This window comes from Phyllobates terribilis, unplaced genomic scaffold, assembly GCF_046119375.1.
Source record: "Phyllobates terribilis strain yellow unplaced genomic scaffold, ASM4611937v1 Scaffold_3__8_contigs__length_932513732, whole genome shotgun sequence".
Taxonomy (NCBI): domain Eukaryota; kingdom Metazoa; phylum Chordata; class Amphibia; order Anura; family Dendrobatidae; genus Phyllobates; species Phyllobates terribilis.
This window is the reverse complement of record NW_027362763.1, coordinates 340,426,161-340,443,429: the sequence shown is the minus strand read 5'-3', so window position 1 is coordinate 340,443,429 and position 17,269 is coordinate 340,426,161.

Below are 17,269 nucleotides of genomic sequence, written 5' to 3'. Positions count from 1 at the left end.
GCACAGTCAACACTTGCTGCCGTGTTATTGGGGTTCAGTAACGTCAGCTGTTCCCCTGCTGTGCGGACGGCAATTTCTCCTGCTCTGTCCACATCCACTGTACTACTGATTTAAAACCTCCTCCAAATACACCTCTGGCTTCTCTGTTTTCAGTATTATCCCTGAGCTCCAACACCGCCAGTTGGCGCTCGGAAGTGCCGTCTGCACAGTCAACACTTGCTGCCATGTTATTGGGGTTCAGTAACGTCAGCTGTTCCCCTGCTGTGCGGACGGCAATTTCTCCTGCTCTGTCCACATTCTCACTACTACAGATTTTAAAGTTGCTCCAATTACACCTCTGGCTCCTCTGTTTTCAGTATTATCCCTGAGCTCCAACACCGCCAGTTGGCGCTTGGAAGTGCCGTCTGCACAGTCAACACTTGCTGCCGTGTTATTGGGGTTCAGTAACGTCAGCTGTTCCCCTGCTGTGCGGACGGCAATTTCTCCTGCTCTGTCCACATCCACTGTACTACTGATTTAAAACCTCCTCCAAATACACCTCTGGCTCCTCTGTTTTCAGTATTATCCCTGAGCTCCAACACCGCCAGTTGGCGCTCGGAAGTGCCGTCTGCACAGTCAACACTTGCTGCCGTGTTATTGGTGTTCGGTAACGTCAGCTGTTCCCCTGCTGTGCGGACGGCAATTTCTCCTGCTTTGTCCACATCCACTGTACTACTGATTTAAAGCCTCCTCCAAATACACCTCTGGCTCCTCTGTTTTTAGTATTTACCCTGGGCTCCAATACCGCTAGTTACTGCTCAGAAGTGCCATCTGCACACTCAACGCTTGCTCCAGTGTTATTGGGGTTCAGTAACGTCAGCTGTTCCCCTGCTGTGTGTCCGGCAAATTCTCCTGCTTTGTCCACATCCACTGTACTACTGATTTAAAACTTGCTCCAATTACACCTCTGGCTCCACTCTGTTTTTAGTATTTACCCTGGCTTCCAGCACCGCCAGCTGGTTCTCGGTAGTTCCATTTGCTCTTGTACCTTCTACTACCCATCCGGGTTCCAGTACCGTCAGCTGGTTCTCGGCAGTGCCTTTGGATTAGGTGCCTCCTTCTTGGTATCCAAGTTCCACCAACGTCTGCTGGTCCTTGGTAGTGCTTTCTGGCACAGGTACCTCCTGCTTAGTAACCGAGTTCCAGTACCGTCAGCTGGTCTTCGGCAGTTCCATTGGCTCTTGTACCTTCTACTACCCATCCGGGTTCCAGTACCGTCAGCTGGTTCTCGGCAGTGTCTTTGGCACGGGTACCCCCTCCTGCCCAGCCTGGTTCCATCACGCCAGCTGTTTCCGGGTAGTGTCAACGTCACTTTGCCTCCAATGCGTTGTCCTGTCGTGTTGCGGTCGGGTTAGCCGACTCTATGGTGCCTGCAGTTTAGGTGACTCCTATGTGGGCTGCGGGATCAGGCAATGAAAGCTGGTTCCATAGTGCCAATAGGACAAGCACCCCCTGTAGGACTGTGGGTTTTGGTAACTGCGGCCGGCTCGCGGCCTTGAACTTTTTTTTACATGGGTACCTTCTGCTACCCATCCGGGTTCCAGTACCGTCAGCTGGTTCTCGGCAGTGCCTTTGGATTAGGTGCCTCCTTCTCGGTATCCAAGTTCCACCAACGTCTGCTGGTCCTTGGTAGTGCTTTCTGGCACAGGTACCTCCTGCTTAGTAACCGAGTTCCAGTACCGTCAGCTGGTCTTCGGCAGTTCCATTGGCTCTTGTACCTTCTACTACCCATCCGGGTTCCAGTACCGTCAGCTGGTTCTCGGCAGTGTCTTTGGCACGGGTACTCCCTCCTGCCCAGCCTGGTTCCAGCACACCAGCTGTTTCCGGGTAGTGTCAACGTCACTTTGCCTCCAATGCGTTGTCCTGTCGTGTTGCGGTCGGGTTAGCCGACTCTATGGTGCCTGCAGTTTAGGTGACTCCTATGTGGGCTGCGGGATCAGGCAATGAAGGCTGGTTCCATAGTGCCAATAGGACAAGCACCCCCTGTAGGACTGTGTGTTTTGGTAACTGCGGCCGGCTCGCGGCCTTGAACTTTTTTTTACATGGGTACCTTCTGCTACCCATCCGGGTTCCAGTACCATCAGCTGGTTCTCGGCAGTGCCTTTGGATTAGGTGCCTCCTTCTCGGTATCAAAGTTCCACCAATGTCTGCTGGTCCTTGGTAGTGCTTTCTGGCACAGGTACCTCCTGCTTAGTAACCGAGTTCCAGTACAGTCAGCTGGTCTTCGGCAGTTCCATTGGCTCTTGTACCTTCTGCTACCCATCCGGGTTCCAGTACCGTCAGCTGGTCCTCGGTAGTTCCATTTGCTTTTGTACCTTCTACTACCCATCCGGGTTCCAGTACCGTCAGCTGGTTCTCGGCAGTGACTTTGGCACGGGTACTCCCTCCTGCCCAGCCTGGTTCCAGCACGCCAGCTGTTTCCGGGTAGTGTCAATGTCACTTTGCCTCCAATGCGTTGTCCTGTCGTGTTGCGGTCGGGTTAGCCGACTCTATGGTGCCTGCAGTTTAGGTGACTCCTATGTGGGCTGCGGGATCAGGCAATAAAGGCTGGTTCCATAGTGCCAATAGGACAAGCACCCCCTGTAGGACTGTGGGTTTTGGTAACTGCGGCCGGCTCGCGGCCTTGAACTTTTTTTTACATGCTACCCATCCGGGTTCCAGTACCGTCAGCTGGTTCTCGGCAGTGACTTTGGATTAGGTGCCTCCTTCTCGGTATCCAAGTTCCACCAATGTCTGCTGGTCCTTGGTAGTGCTTTCTGGCACAGGTACCTCCTGCTTAGTAACCGAGTTCCAGTACCGTCAGCTGGTCTTCGGCAGTTCCATTGGCTCTTGTACCTTCTGCTACCCATCCAGGTTCCAGTACCGTCAGCTGGTTCTCGGTAGTTCCTCAGCTTTCTTGTACCTTCTGCTACATTTCCAAGTTCAAGCTTTTTGAAATGGTTCTTGGTAATCACTCTGGATCTCCCTGACGAGGACCCTGAAGACGAGGACCCTGAAGACCAACCCTAAGAAGACGAGGACCCCGAAGACAACGACCCTGAAGACGAGGACCCTGAAGACCACCCCAAAGAAGACAAGGACCCTGAAGACCACCCCGAAGAAGACGAGGACCCCGAAGACGAGGACCCAGAAGACCAACCCGAAGAAGACGAGGACCCCGAAGTCGAGGACCCCCGAAGACGACGACCCTGAAGACCACCCCGAAGAAGACCAAGAAGATGACCCTGAAGAAGTTGACCAAGAGGACAAAGAAGAGAAGACAAGCACCAAGATACAGAAGAACAAGAGACAGAAAACCAAGAAGCAGAAATACAAGAAGCTGCAGAACAAAAAGCAGAAGAACATTAAGCATCAGACTAAAAATCAGAGCAAAAGATAATATCTAAATTATAAGCAGAAGATGACTAAGCAGTGTATGGGGGTGAGTCCGTTCCTCCTCGTGGTGCCCCTGGAAAAGACCTGCTGCTGCAGGCCAAACTGAACGCGGACAAATCCTGTTGTAAATCTTTTGTGACGGGCAGAACGAAAGGTGTAATGTCCAACCTTTTATAGATAACAACTACAGGAATGCCTGTCACAAATAAGAATATGATGAAGAAGAAGAATATGAAGAAGATGAAGAAGTAGAATATGAAGAATGTAAAAAAAAAGAATAATACGAAGAAGGTGAAGAAGAAGAAGATGAAGAAGGTGAAGAAGAAGAGGATGAAAAAGATGCTGAGGATGATGAAGGAGAAAGTGTGGGAGAAGTAAAAAAGAAGGTGAAGAGCATGGAAGTAGTGAAACATAAATATCTGACAAAATATAAAAATACTTAACATAGTCAATATTTCCATAACTAAGAACGTCTTAAAAAAAATATTAATTCCTGCTATTCCATTTGATTGGGCTAAACCTCTATGCCTTTATTGTCTCCCCCACCTCCCCCAATACATTCTACATTATTCTTAGTTGTTTTCCTTCATGCAGAATTAACCTACAAGGAAAGAAAGGGTTTATTTTCATTCCGATATTTCTGTCCCATTGACTTGCATTGGTTTCCGGTATCGGAATCGGCGATATCCGATACTTTTTCGGTATCGGTCCGATCCAATCCGATCCGATATTTCCAGATATCGGAAGGTATCGCTCAACACTACTCTTAACTCTATAAACTAGTGTTTTAGTGAGCTGTTTCAGTAAGAAATCAACAACTTCTAGTAGCAATGAGAATATTATTATTATTCAACTCTATTGCTTTTAAAGATTTATTATTAAATTATTAGAACAGAATTTTGAACCTCAAAACAAAATATTCACTTTAATTTTCCATAATGTTAAGCAATATTGAGAACTATATTAGATTCTTAATATAAGTACTTTTTCTGATAAAAAAGCAGAATATGAAATAGAGTATTTTTGCATTGACACATGGTTCTTATGTTTTGTACTTCACAAGCTTTGGTTAGGATAAACTGTGTATGATCATGTAACATTATCTATATGTATCTCCCATTAAAATGATTGATACCATCCAATAACCTCTGAATAGTAGATTGCACCTCACCATCTTAACTTCAGCACACAAGCTTTTAAAATAGCAATAAAAAATAACACCATTTAAAAATGATACTATTTAATGCATCAGCTGTGTAACATACACTGCAGCACTACAATGCATCATGAGTTTCATATGATGGCAAAGAATGATCTATTCTGTAGGCCCCTTGCTGGGATCAATCAAACCCTCTGTGGTTGGTTTCAATTAGCGGATCGCGTGATGTAAAGACGATATTTTAAACACTGTATGAGACCAAATATTCAATTTTCTGCCAAGTTCCTTGATTTGGCTGTGGCTTGAATCATAGTTGTGATATAAAACAACCAATGTTATGCTCATCTATCAAACAAAAACGGAAAGCTGTATATATCTTTTTAACAAAGGACAAAATAGACAAAAAAATGTATTTATTAGTGTTGAGCGAACATGCTCGGCACTGCTCGGTACTCGCCCGAGCATCTCACTACTCAGGATGTTTGGCGAGCACCGAGCATTTCCGAGTTACTCGGGGGGGAGCTCGGGTCTCCTCCCTGCATGTTTGGCACTCTTTACAGAGCCAATGAACATGCAGGGATTGCAAGCCAGTCAATGTAATTCCGCAGCCATGTTGGTTGTGGGCATTACAGTGATTGGCTGGCCGCACAGCGTCACCTCGAGTATTTAAAACCGGGCGCCGCCATCTTGGACACAGTCGCTCCGGATCAGACAGTGTAGGGACAGCGCTGCAGATTTAGGGAGAGATATAAACTGCGAAATAGTTAGTGTAGGGTCTGTAAAGGCTGCCAGATCAAACAAACAGTCCTTCTCAGGACTAATATCCATCCCAGATATCAGGCAGGCAGGCTGTATAGGAGACGCAGTGGTTATACCAGCAAACGCTGCATTACAGTCCTGTGTGCTGTTCCTGTTGCTGAAATTGTTGGACTTAGCTCCAGGTCTCAGGGGACAGGAAAAATCCTTTTTTTTTTCATCTAAATCCTCTTTTTTTTTCCTCCTTCACACTGTACAAATACCCGTCTTATTAACCTTTTGGTGTCCCCCCCCCCCCCAAAAAAAAAAATCGTGTCTCTGATTTTTCAGACACAAATATATCTGTTGGAAATAGTCAGGTGTAGGCTAGAGAAACAGAAGTGTTGTTTTGCACTTCCACGGTTCAAACCTCTGTATTATCCACTTTTGGGCCTTTGGTATCTAAAAAAACACAGTTTGAGTGTGTCGCTCACTGTTCAGCCGCAATTATATCTATTTAAAAAAGTCTGGTATACCCCAGTAAACAATAACTATGGTTTTGCCATCCCACGGTAAAAAATCTCTATTATTCAGGTTTTGGTATATTTTCCGTAAAGAAAAACAGTAGTGTCTTCTGACTGTTGTGACACAAAAATATATCTGTTGAAAATAGTCTGGTGTAGGTCCGACAAATCCCAGTGTGGTTTTGCAGTTCAACGGGTCAAATCTCTGTACTATCCAGTTTTGGGCCTTTGGAATCTAAAAAAACACAGTTTGAGTGTGTCGCTCACTGTTCAGCCGCAATTATATCTATTTAAAAAGTCTGGTATACCCCAGTAAACAATAACTGTGGTTTTGCCATCCCACGGTAAAAAATCTCTATTATTCAGGTTTTGGTATATTTTCCGTAAAGAAAAACAGTAGTGTCTCCTGACTGTTGTGACACAAAAATATATCTGTTGAAAATAGTCTGGTGTAGGCCCGACAAATCCCAGTGTGGTTTTGCAGTTCAACGGGTCAAATCTCTGTACTATCCAGTTTTGGGCCTTTGGAATCTAAAAAAACACAGTTTGAGTGTGTCGCTCACTGTTCAGCCGCAATTATATCTATTTAAAAAGTCTGGTATACCCCAGTAAACAATAACTGTGGTTTTGCCATCCCACGGTAAAAAATCTCTATTATTCAGGTTTTGGTATATTTTCCGTAAAGAAAAACAGTAATAGTTTCTCCCTGATTGTTCAGATTGTTTAAAAGAGTCGGGTGTAGGCCAGAGAAATAGAACTGTGCTTTTCCTCTTCCACGGTTCTAATCTACTTTTTATTATCCTTTTTCCATTGATAGTGAAAGTGTAAGCTATTTTACTTCCTTTACAATGGGCAAGGCGCGTGGCAAGGGACGTGGAAGTGGACATTCTGGTGATGGTTCGTGCAGAGGACGGGGCCGTGGCCAAGGTGAAAATGTGCCACCACCAAGAGCCACATCTTCTCGCTCCCACTTCTTGACCGAATTAATAGGGAAGCACAGAACAACACCAGTATTGAGAACTGATCAGTGTGAACAGGTTATTAATTGGATAGCAGATAATACTTCCAGTTACCTAGGCACCACCACCTCCGGTCTGTCTTCCACACGGTCAACTCTTAGTAGCCATGAGTCTCGTCCACATACTCCTCCTCACCCTGATGCTCCTTCCTCCCACCATGCCGAGTGTCGTCAGACAGCAATTTATCCCACACTTGGACACTCTGAAGAGCTGTTCACTGGTCCATTTCCAGATTTGTGCCCCTCGCCTGATACGCTTGAAGTCGTGGAAGAGGAGATCCCATGTAGCAATGCCCAAATATTTGAACAGCCACGGCCACAGGAAGTAGACGCTGGCAATTTGTCACAAGAGGTGGACGATGACGAGACACAATTGCCAGCAAGTGAGGAGGAGCATCGTGGTGCGCAAGTGGAAGAGGATGATCTAGTAACTGACCCAACGTGGCAGGAGGACATGCAGAGTGAGGCCAGCAGCACACAGGGGGAGGGAGGCAGAGTACCCCAACAGGCAGGAAGAAGCAGTGTGGTGGCCGTAGACAGAAGGCGGGCAACCGTTCCCCGTAACACCAACACGAGGGACGTTGCCAGTACAAGCGGCAGGTCTTCCAGAGTCTGGAATTTTTTTAAAGACTCTACTGATAACCCCAAAAAGGCCATATGTTCCACCAGCCATGCCAGCATCAGCAGGGGTGACAAAACTACCAGCCTGACCACAACCAGCATGATCAGGCACATGGCAGTAAAGCACCCGACTTTGTGGGGCGAACCCCAGGGTCCATGACCAGTGTCAGCGGGTGTCACCACTGCTTCTTCCACTGTTGTGCGTGCAATAGAATCCCCTGTTGTGTGTGCAAGGCAATCCCCTGTCCATACTGCATGTAAAGATGCCCCCTCCTCTCAGTCTTCACTTGTTATGGCAGTTTCTCAAGAAACAGCATCAACGTCCACATCCACGTCCCACCGCAGCGTTCAATTGTCCATATCCCAGACCTTTGAACGAAAGCAGAAATTCACAGCTAACGCCCCACAGGCCACAGTCCTAAATTCGCACATTTCACGACTGCTTGCGTTGGAAATGCTGCCTTTTAGGCTGGTGGAGACAGAATCCTTCCGCAATCTTATGGCGGTGGCCGTCCCTCGGGACTCGGTCCCCAGCCGACACTATTTTGCCCGGTGTGCCATCCCCGCATTACACAAGCACGTGTCCCAAAGCATCTGCCGTGCCCTCAACAACAGTGTTACTGGGAGAGTCCACCTGACAACGGACACGTGGACAAGTGCTTGTGGCCAGGGACGGTACATCTCTCTGACGGCACACAGGGTAAACATAGTGGAAGCCGGGACCCAGTCGGACCTTGGGACGGAACACGTCCTCCCCACACCGAGGATTGCGGGCCCTATGTCAGTCATAGTTGCCCCCACAGTGTATAGCTCCTGCGCATCATCCTCCTCCTCCTCATGTTCAGCCTCCATCTCAGATATCACCACATCAGTTACAAGCTGGAAGCACTGCAGTACTGCCTCCGCCAAGCGGCAACAGGCTGTGCTGAAACTCATAAGCTTAGGTGATAAACCTCACACTGCTTGTGAGTTGTGAACAGCTGTGAAAGAGCAGGCAGATCTGTGGCTGAGACCGCTGAACCTACATCCCGGCATGGTCATGTGTGACAATGGCCATAACCTGGTGGCGGCTCTGAAGCGAGGTGAGATCACACATGTACCATGCCTGGCTCATTTGCTTAACCTCGTGGTACAGCGGTTTCTTAAATCGTACCCCGAGTTGCCAGATCTGCTCGTGAAAGTACGCCGCCTGTCAGCTCATTTACGCAAGTCGACTACAGCTTCCGCCGCCCTTGCTGTGTTGCAGCAGCGTTTGCAGCTTCCGGCACACCGACTGGTGTGTGATGTCCCCACACGTTGGAACTCTACCCTCCACATGTTGCAAAGGATTTGTGAGCAGAAGAGAGCAGTTGTGGAGTACCAGATGCAACAAGGCCGTCGATATTCAGGTCAGACTCCACACATAAGACCTCAGGAGTGGACCTGGATGTCTGACATATGTACCATCCTGACAAACTTTGAGGAGGCCACCAAGATGGTGTGTGGCGATGATGCCATCATTAGTGTCAGCATCCCACTTGTCTGTCTTTTGCAACGCTCTCTGCAGAGAATTAAAGAGGAGGCATTGCAGCCAGAGTATGATGAGATGGATCAAGAAGCCGTAGTGGGCGATTACACACAGCCCAGCCTCATCTCATCCCAACGTGCATTGGGGGACAATGAGGGAGAGGTGGAGGAGGAGGAGGAAGAACTGGAGCTGCTATCATGCGCTGTAGACGGTAGTACCTGTACAAGTGTCATACCGTTGGTTCAGCGTGGGTGGCCTGAGGACAGGGGGGAGGAGGAGGAGGAGGAGGAGGAGGAGAGCATGTTCAGTCGTCATCTTGGTGAGGACTTGGAAATCTTGCCCGTTACCAGTCTTGCACGCATGGCTGACTTTATGTTACGCTGCCTTAACCGTGACCCTCGCGTTGTCAAAATGTTGGGTGACAGTCATTACTGGTTGGTGACACTTTTAGACCCCCGCTACAAGGAGAACTTTCACTCTCTTATTCCTGAGGTGGAGAGGTCTACAAAAATGGGGCAGTACCAGAAGGCCCTTGCTGCACAACTCTTAAAAAAATTCCCATCTGAACACGCTAGTGGCAGAGGTCACAGTTCGTTGCCCAACCAAGGCGAACAGGCGAGAGAGATGCAACTCCAATACAGCAGAGGCAGGGGAAACCTGTCAACGTTCTTGGACAGATTTCTGACACCCGCCCAGCTTACAGGCCCTGAGGCGCGGGGTACTCTCACAAGGAGTGGAGAGTTTCAAAAGATGGTGAGGGAGTACCTTGCCGACTGTACCAGCATCCTCCGTGATTCCTCTGTGCCTTTTAATTATTGGGTATCCAAGCTCGACACTTGGAATGAACTCGCTCTGTACGCCTTGGAGGTCCTGGCCTGCCCTGCCACTAGCGTGTTATCGGAGCGTGTTTTTAGTGCCGCTGGGGGAATTATAACTGATAAGCGCACTCGCCTGTCAACTGACAATGCTGACAAGCTGACCCTTATCAAAATGAACAAGGGCTGGATTGGGCCAGACTTCTCATCACCACCAAATGACAGCAGAGTAACATAAAGTCAAATCCACTGTGTTATTTCGGGAGGTGTATTCACATGCACCGCTTCACACCCACACATGGGTATACGCTTCCTCGTCTCGGCTGTTTAATCTTCTTCTCCTTATCCTCAGCCTCCACCACCACTATACCACCAGGGTGCCAGCATTGCAAGTTCCTCTGTCCTTATTTTTGGAAGCTTTTACTTGGAAGGCATAAGCAAATACTATGGGAGACCCACTCCGCAATAATGGGACATATGTTTGTAATATGCTGTACTGCATGGTTCTTGTAAGGGGCATTGCAAGTTGCTCCGTCCTAATTTTTGGAAGCTTTTGCTTGGAAGGCATAAGCAAATACTATGGGAGACCCACTCCGCAATAATGGGACTTATGTTTGTAATATGCTGTACTGCATAGTTCTTGTAAGGGGCATTGCAAGTTGCTCCGTCCTAATTTTTGGAAGCTTTTGCTTGGAAGGAATAAGCAAATCCTATGGGAGACCCACTCCGCCATAATGGGACTTATGTTTGTAATATGCTGTACTGCATGGTTCTTGTAAGGGACATTGCAAGTTGCTCCGTCCTAATTTTTGGAAGCTTTTGCTTGGAAGGCATAAGCAAATCCTATGGCAGACCCACTCCGCAATAATGGGACTTATGTTTGTAATATGCTGTACTGCATGGTTCTTGTAAGGGGCATTGCCGGTTGCTCCGTCCTAATTTTTGGAAGCTTTTGCTTGGAAGGCATAAGCAAATACTATGGGAGACCCACTCCGCAATAATGGGACTTATGTTTGTAATATGCTGTACTGCATGGCTCTTGTAAGGGGCATTGCAAGTTGCTCCGTCCTAATTTTTGGAAGCTTTTGCTTGGAAGGCATAAGCAAATACTATGGGAGACCCACTCCGCAATAATGGGACATATGTTTGTAATATGCTGTACTGCATGGTTCTTCTAAGGGGCATTGCAAGTTGCTCCGTCCTAATTTTTGGAAGCTTTTGCTTGGAAGGCATGAGCAAATACTATGGGAGACCCACTCCGCAATAATGGGACTTATGTTTGTAATATGCTGTACTGCATGGTTCTTGTAAGGGGCATTGCAAGTTGCTCCGTCCTAATTTTTTGGAAGCTTTTGCTTGGAAGGAATAAGCAAATCCTATGGGAGACCCACTCCCCAATAATCGGACTTATGTTTGTAATATGCTGTACTGCATGGTTCTTGTAAGGGGCATTGCAAGTTGCTCCGTCCTAATTTTTTGGAAGCTTTTGCTTGGAAGGAATAAGCAAATCCTATGGGAGACCCACTCCCCAATAATCGGACTTATGTTTGTAATATGCTGTACTGCATGGCTCTTGTAAGGGGCATTGCAGTTCCTCCTAATTTATGGAAAGCCTTCCATTCACTGCTTAGGCCAACAGTGCACAGGAGACCCAGTTGCTATAAATGGAAAAAAAGGTTTAGTTAAGGCCCTCTGACCTCCATGTCATTTCCAAGGGGCATTGGAGTGCCTCGAAATTTTTGGTAGGCATTGCACTCACTGTATGCTCTATAACTGTGTAGCCGAACCGCTCCTTTTGTTACAGAAACATATCCTACAAGTCATATCTGGTTGACTGGCCTGATATTGATGTGAATGGTCCCTGTTCCTACTGCTCTTTCTCCTTTGCCACTACCTCATCCATCATTTATCACCCAGGCCTAGCCGCTACTACATACATGCGCTTGCATTCCAACAAAACAAAGCAACAAAGCAGATGCTAATTTCTATCATCCTCATCATGCTCCTCACCTTGGCACTCTCAACTCCCCTGATGGAGAAGCCAGGGCCCACCGGAGGAGTCTGGTTGTCTGGTGGGCTCGGCCAATGCTGCCCTAAAGCAGGCAAGGCTAAGAAAAGTGTTGGAAACGTTACCGGGACAAATAGGGGTGGCTGGGGACCGAGGATGGACACCCGGCCACCCCCTGGAGGCTGGGGAGCAAGCGGGGACATCCGGCCACCGGGCGGCTTGGGACTGAGTATGGATACCAGGCCGCCGACGCAGCCATGGCGTGGTGGCCAGATTCCTCCTCCACATGCCTAAAAGGCCCAATTTAAAGTGCAAGAAATCAAGCAGTATGGTTTTGCAGCCTGGGGGTGGGTGGGTGGCAGGCTGCATACTTGCGCTTGCATTGCAAGGAATGGGAGAGGTACAAATGAACACTGCCCTGGGACAAGGACTGGAATGGGGATAGTTGCAAGTCTGCAACGACAGGTGCAGGATGGGAGGCATCTTCACATGTACCATGAACAGGGGTTTGGCATGCACACACTACAGCGGAATAGGCTCTCCTTCCCACTAAATGCATTGGGGAGGGCACAGGTAATGTTTTGGTATACGCGCTTAATGTTATGTATAAGGCACACCAGGACAAATAGGGGCGGCTGGGGACTGAGTATGGATACCTCGCTGCCGAAGCAGCCATGAGGTAGTGGCCAGCTTCGGCCTCCTCCAAACTAAAAGGCCCCATTTCAAGTGCAAGCTAGCAGTATGGCATTGCAGTCTGGGGGTGGGTGGGTGGCAGGCTGCACACTTACACTTGCATTAAAAGAAAACAAAGCAGATGTTAACTTCTGTCATCATCATCATGCTCCTAACCTTGGCACTCTCAACTCCCCTGATAGAGAAGCCAGGGCCCACCGGAGGAGTCTGGTTCTCTGGTGGGCTCGTCCAATGCTGCCCTAAAGCAGGCCGGGCTAAGAAAAGTGTGTGGGGGGATGTTCCAAGGAGAAATAGGGGCGGCTGGGGACCGTTTATGGATACCCGGCTGCCCCCAGGCGGCTGGGAACCGTGTGTGGACACCCGGCCATGGGGCGGCTGGGGACCGACCATGGACACCCGGCCGCCGGGCGGCTGGGGACTGAGTATGGATTCCTGGCCGCCAACACAGCCATGACGTGGTGGCCAGATTCCGCCTCCACATGCCTAAAAGGCCCAATTTCAAGTGCAAGCAATAAAGCAGACAAGTATTGCAGCCTGGGGGTGGGTGGGTGGCAGGCTGCATACTTGCGCTTGTATTGCAAGGAATGAGGGAGGTACAATTGAACACTGCCTTGGGACTACAACTTACACTGGGATAGTTGCAAGTCTGCATCTTCTGATGCGGCAAGGATCACTTATGATGGGCACACTTTTAGGCAGTGACCTGGGTGTCAGAGATGCTTCCAGGGGTCTTCCCCATGCTGTTCCCATGTCTTTTCAGCACTTTATGCATGTGTCACACAGCACATGGCCAGATAAGGTTGTAAAATGTTAAAATGACATTTCCCGGTGAATGCATTTGTCACAGTTGAAAGCAATACAAAAGTGCAAAAACGCATAAAAAATGCTACTTGTGAACATAGCCCAAGGTGTGGAGGAGTATTTTTGTTTTTGGTTATTTATTTTACCTTATACACAAGTCTTTACCCTGGAAAAGAAATTTCTTAACATATTTCACAGGAAAAAAGTTTCAGTTTCGTTTTTGAACGTTTTATTGTGAGCCCGTAAAAGTGGCTTAATACCTCTGACCACGTTGTTGACAGCAGTTATCTGGGGGTCAGAAATGCTTCCTGGGGCTATCCCCATGTTGTCCCCATGTCATTTGAGCACTGTCACTATCGTTTTGGGCACTTGTTAAGCTTTTAAAAGACTGCCGGGGGTGCCACCGCAAAAATGCTCGGGTCTCCCATAGACTAACATTGGGCTCGTTACTCGGGTCGAGCACCCGAGTATCACGGCGAGCTCGGCCCGAGCTACGAGCACCCGAGCATTTTAGTGCTCGATCAACACTAGTATTTATCCATTACTCTTAATTTCTTCAGGAGGCCCATAGCAAAAGTCCAAATTACCCTCCTTCCCAAATAAAGCATTTGGCAGTATAGACAGGGTCATGCAACATAGGCACAGTCACAGAACTTCATGTCTCTCAACTTTGAATACAGGGAGAAGATTAAGTATTACAGCATGCCCATAAAAATAGTTCCCTTACTGAAACCCCTTAGTGTTCTCACCCAGTGCTGACATTCAGATGTACAGGCTGAATGGAGGAGCAGAGAGTAGCTCCCTCAACCACCATCGTATTCAATTGTATCTGCATCCTGAGGATGAAATCGAGATGTTGGGTTGGTGGGTGCTTTTCAGTATCGCCCCCCCCCCCCCACCTCATGGGCCCCAAAAGCGTCTGCAAGGTCAGCCACTATTGGCTGTATGCCACTGCTCTAAAACTAAATACACATTTTTGCAGAAGTAAATCGTGAAATTACATGTTTATATACTTTTTTTTTTTTTTAGAAAATGTATCATCATAAATAATTATCTGAAATGTAGCATTACGAGTAATTAAGATTACAAAAAAGAATATCTAAAAAAGAATATCTAAAATAAAGATATGAAGGCTCTTTTTACATTCCTCTCTTCTATTGCTCCAGAATATTCTGCAGAGATTTAAAGAGATCATTAACCCTGTTCATAAAACACAGAAAGTCTCTAGAATTGATAAAAACTTTTATTATGACCTCAGTTCATATAATTTAATACAGTGTTTTTGTTGCTCTACATTCATAAGAACTGATGGTACATAAACTGATCTCAATTAATGGGGCTACCTGGAACTTTTTCCCTATGGGGTGTCACTGCTGACATCATGCTGGTTGACAGCCAGCTTCCGCTGGCTAAATGAAGGGAGCCAGCTGTCAATCAGCATGGCGTTAGGAGTGAAGCCCAGGCAACAGAGCAGAGCCAATGAGAAAAAGAGAGAAAGAGCTGCTTGGATAATGTGAGGTCAATGGAAGCAGGTGAATTGCCATCTGAGCTAGCAAAGATCATCACCGGCAGAGCAGGCATGTAGATACTAACTCGCAGCAGTAAGTTCTGAACACAGGTGATGCTGGGAACATAAATACATCACAGGACGTGCTGGGGGCATATATACATCACAGGAGATGCTGGGGCATATATCTTACACATCCCCCAATCCTGGTATGCATGGCCCCCTCATCCCCCAATCCTGGTATGCATGGTACCCCTCATCCATCAATCCTGGTATGCATGGTCCCCTCATCCCCCAATCCTGGTATGCATGGTACCCCTCATCCCCCAATTCTGGTATGCGTGGTACCCCTCATCCCCAATCCTGGTATGCATGGCACCCCTCATCCCCCAATCCTGGTACATGTGGTCCCCTCACCCCCAACCCTGGTATGCATGGCCCCCCTCATACCCCAATTCTGGTATGTATGGTACCCCTCATCCCCCAATCCTGGTATATTTACCCCCTCATCCATCAATCCTGGTATGCATGGTCCCCTCACCTCCAATCCTGGTATGCATGGTCCCCTCTTCCCCCAATCCTGGTATGCATGGTCCCCTCACCCACCAATCCTGGTATGCATGGTACCCCTCATCCCCCAATCCTGGTATGCATGGTACCCCTCGTCCCCCAATCCTGGTATGCATGGTACCCCTCATCCCTCAATCCTTGTATGCATGGTCCCCTCACCCACCAATCCTGGTATGCATGGTACCCCACATCCCCCAATCCTGTTATACATGGTACCCCTCATCACCCTAAACCTGGTATGCATGGTATCCTCTGGACACATATAAAAAAATAAACACTTATACGCACCTTTCTTCACTGTTCTCCAGCGCTGCTGTGTCCTGTTCTGCCGGAGGCCAGGGGAGGAGTGCGGCACTGGAGCACAGCACTGTTCGGCGCCATTTTGCTGAAGACACACTGTAAATATGTCTTCACTAAAATGGCACCGGATAGCGCTATGCGCATGCGCTGATTCCGACGCCTTCACTCTGCCCCAGCTCTCCGGCCAGAAGAGAGATGCCGCGGCAACGCCCCTCCTGGTCAGGGAAGTATGTAAGCATGGCGCCGGAGATCGCGGTATGCGTTCAGTGTCTACGCATACTGCGATCTCCGGCGCCATACACTCCTCTTACCTGTAATGGCTCCAAGTGTTCTTCTGTCTGGAGCCAGACTGCGCGTCGCGCATGCGCAGTCTATAGAGGCTTCAAACAGAGGGACGCTTGGCCGATTATATTATAGATATTGCCATCCCTTATTACACAGTGCCCTCTCTTGTTACGTACAGCATCGTACCTTACATATTGGATTAATTATAGAGCCCTGTTATTTATTACATACCATCCTCTCTTGTCAGATATATAATACAATGACTGCTGATGGAGCATGGGAAAGCTTCTTTTCTAATAGAAGTCTAACAAGAGACGACTATGTAATAAAGAATTTTGATTGTGATTAACAAAAATAAGCTATATAAGGGACAGAACTGTACATAACAAGAGAGGACGTTTTATAATAAGGGATCGCTCTATACATAACTAGAGAGGATGGTACATAATAAGGGATGGTGTTATACATAATAAAAGAGGAAACTATATTACTAAGGACAAGACTCGTCTTATCATGATGTTCGTCACAGCCCTGAAAATAACAAGGTCATATATATTGTATACATACATGTGTCTCCTCCGCACTGCGCCCCTTAATACAGATATGTAACCCACCATTAATATACTACTAGCCTCACACCAATCAAAATATAAAATGATAAGGAGCACTGTGCCCCCAATTAACTATAATCTCTGCAGCCCAATAATACAACTCTCCTCCACATTCCATCATTATCCTCTCCCACACATCCCATCATTGTCCTCTCCCACACTCCCATCATTGCCCTCTCCTCCACATTCCATCATTGCCCTCTCCCACATATCCCATCATTGTCATCTGCTCCATATCCCATCATTGTCCTCTGCCACACATCCCATCATTGTCCTCTTCTCCATATCCCATTACTGTCTTCTCCTCCACATCCCATCATTGCCCTCTTCCACACATCCCATCATTGTCCTCTTCTCCACATTTCATCATTGTCCTCTCCCACACATTCCATCATCGTCCTCTTCTCCACATCCCATCTTTTCTGTCTCCTCCACATCCCATAATTGCCCTTTCCTCCACATCCCATCATCGCAATCTCCTGCACATCCCATAATTGTCTTCTCCCCACTCCCATCATTGCCCTTTCCCACACATCCAATCATTGTCCTCTCCCCCACTCCCATCATTGTCTTCGTTCGACTCCCATCATTGCCCTTTCCCACACATCCCATCATTGCCCTCTCTTTTTCCACTGCATTTCATCTCAGCCACAATATCACCTGCTTACATCATTTCAATGATCCTCTCATTAGCTCAGGAG